The sequence below is a fragment of the Nothoprocta perdicaria genome, unplaced genomic scaffold (assembly GCF_003342845.1).
Source record: "Nothoprocta perdicaria isolate Ctin4 unplaced genomic scaffold, notPer1 scaffold_61, whole genome shotgun sequence".
Taxonomy (NCBI): domain Eukaryota; kingdom Metazoa; phylum Chordata; class Aves; order Tinamiformes; family Tinamidae; genus Nothoprocta; species Nothoprocta perdicaria.
The window spans coordinates 498,199-501,403 of NW_020455877.1; positions in this window are offsets into that span (position 1 = coordinate 498,199).

Consider the following 3,205-nt stretch of genomic DNA (forward strand, 5'->3'; position numbering starts at 1 on the left):
TTTACCAGATTCTGCACTTGGATATTTGGGATAGCTGAGCAGGATGCAAGAGATCACAGAAATCACGTTAACACCCCTTTGGTTCTTGCAACAAAGAGAAAGGAAAGATTTCTTAAATTTTCTACTTCAATTTGCTGACAATGCAGAGAAATGTATAAGGGGGGCTCAAGGGGAAATGTGAGCAAAGCTCTTCACTGATTCAACTGAAGGGATATCAGCCTTGTGTAGTGAAACAGCAAATGCCAGAAATGCCAATGAATTCAAATATAATGCACAAATACCCGCATATCTATATACAAAAGTGTTCTCTCTACCCTTCTCTTAGACCCTAATTCAGCAGTGCACGTGTGCTTCACTTCATCAGGACCAAAGACGTCTGAATCACAGATGAAAAGAATATCTCTAACTAAATGCACGTGTCTGATTTAGAGACACAGAGGTTACTTCATTAGGCTGCTACGCTTTTTAATGATCTCCAGGTCAGTAGTGGGCATCAAAGTGACTCTTGCAAGAGCTCCTTCTCCCTGCTTCCACCTTACATGTATTACCAGTTGTAGGCTACTTGTATTATTCTTTCATCTTGCTTTCAAGGGTTGGCAGAGACTGGCATGTTTATATTAGTGTGCATAAATAATTTATTGAWTAATAACATATGAAAATGAATCTGATACGTTTCTCTACATGAATAACATTCTATTATTGACTTTTATTAATCAGCACATTCCACTCCATCAAACCTAAATTCTGTGAGGAAGAGGAGGGGAGGATGTGGAAAGGCAGTTAGGAAAAAYGAAGCACAGTGGGCTGACTACATCTGAACAACACTTGGCCTCTGAGAGGACAGAGAATATCAGTCAGGGTAACTCAAATCATATGGCTGAGATATAGTACAGTTATATGCAGTCATGATAACAGTTCGTATACTGTCAGTATTAACAGAGGCGGTTGTTGAGAATACAGCTTTAAAATAGGTACATACAATTTTATTAAGTATAAAAAGACACCGCGCAGAGCACAATACAATATATTTCATCTTTACTTCTGGCAGTGTTGACAGCCCCACCGTCTTAGTGATATTGTCATCAAAAGACACTGGATAGAATTACTTCTCTGTATAAAATGCCTCTTCTCTGGGAGTATTTATGTCATATGGTTTCAAAAATATGAGAATTTCCTTTCAATGGCTACTTATACTATACAAACACTGTCAAGACTGGTGGCTAATCTGTACACTGTTTTTTTCACCTAGGCCACGGTAACGTTCTCCCCTGCTGTGCTTTGCCTCTATTTGAGAATCGATCCGTCGAGAAATTGAACGGATGTTTTTGTTGAAAATATTTGAGGAGGCAATCATTGCTTGTGCTTCTGGTTTTGTTCACAATCAGAGCACCAGTTCAGGGCTTTTCTACATTCCTCATCCTGCTCAGCTGTCACTGACGTCAGCTGAAGTTTTCATTCCGCACGGCTTGTGGGGTTCTCCCCTAAGCTGTTTCCCCCCCATATTTCTCTAGTGTAGCACAGAAGACATGCTTTAAACAATTACTTAGTAGAATGTGGGGCTTCAGTGTTTCTCATCACTTAAAAATAGACGATATTTATAGCCTTCCAGCTTTGACTATCTTCTTTGGAAAAGCAGACATGTAAACTTAAGAACTTAACTAACTATTTTGGTTTTACATTCCAATTTGGTTTGATTAAAAATAAGTTCAAAACCATAACTTCAAACTGATTTATATGGTAATGTGCCAGACTTAAAAGAAACAACTTACACTTCCTCTTCTCTAAAATATATTAACATTAAACTGGAAAATAAATTAATACCGAAAAGCTGAGATTATGCTATCACAGGAATATCCGTCAAACAAAGCTTGGTCTTTTGCTAACATTAGCTTACTACATTTGCAATACATGCTCAGCAAAGACCCTACTTCTCTAACAGGTACATTCTTACAATAAATATTTTATGGAATAAATATATAATATATCCAGTTATAGATTTCTGAATAGTAGCTATAATAGATACAAGCAATACCTACATTTAAAAATACAGTTCTAGGACTCCCTAACTTTACTACTAATAAAATTATAATTGACCTAAAACTTTCTCACTCTGCTGATGCATAATAAAATATATGGAAACACCAAGAGTAAAAAGCCAATTGCTTCTACAAATGGAATACTTTAGAAATATAGTAAATTGCTATTTTCAGAGCGAAAAATTGAAAATTATAAACAGTAAGTTAGGTTAAAACTACTCTACAATATATAGTACAAAGTGGCTCTGAAGTGTGATGTATGAGTTTGATGCCTGTGGCAAAATTTTGAACGGATGTAGTTGTTCATCTCTGGAGATAACTGTAGGGAAAGGTTCCAGCCCCAAATGCAGCCAATCTTGAGCTCCTTAAGCAAAACTCTTACAGACCAGAGAAAGCCAATTTGTCAGAGCAAGGGGTGCAAGATTGGATCAAGAAGAATTACTGGAAGCCCTAGACTTCTCTTTTGTAGAGTTTACTTACCACTGCTCTGTTCTCAGTGGGAACAGAGGCGCAGCTGGGTAATGGTGACTGCAGTGCTGAAAAGCTGTATGATGAAAGCACCCTCCATCCAGCTGTCCTGCTAAGTCATTCTTACACTGCACGTTCTCCAGATGAATTCTGTTGTGTGTTCCTGTGGTTGTTTCCTTTTGCTGGAATACTGAAGCACAGCTCCAATTGCTTGATTACTGATCTCTTGATCTATGCCGTTATTTTTTCTTTGAGAATAACCTGGAATTGAAAAAAAACACACCTATTTTTTTCAGAGTAAATACAAGGAATTTGAGAATTAAGATGCTGGCTGCATCTGCCTGTCTTTTCTTCCTTTCAGTTTAAAGAGTAATTTTAAATTAGGAAAAATGACTGACTTGCTAAGGAAAAGCTTTAGTATAAGTGAAAAACAAAATGCTGTTATGTGAGGTAGTACCATTTTTGTTTGTCTTCTGCAATGGCTCTATTTTAGGCTGACAATCAAAACTTTTTTCATGAAAAATCACCTTTTACATCTCTTTCCTGAGTTGAAGCCCTAGAGCAAGATTCAGATCCCACTGGCAGACTTTTCATAGAYATTTTTTTTGCAGCTACAAAACTGGAATTTTAAAGGTCACAGGACAGGTGTTCTRCAAGTATTTACACACACATATATATATACATACATACATATATATATA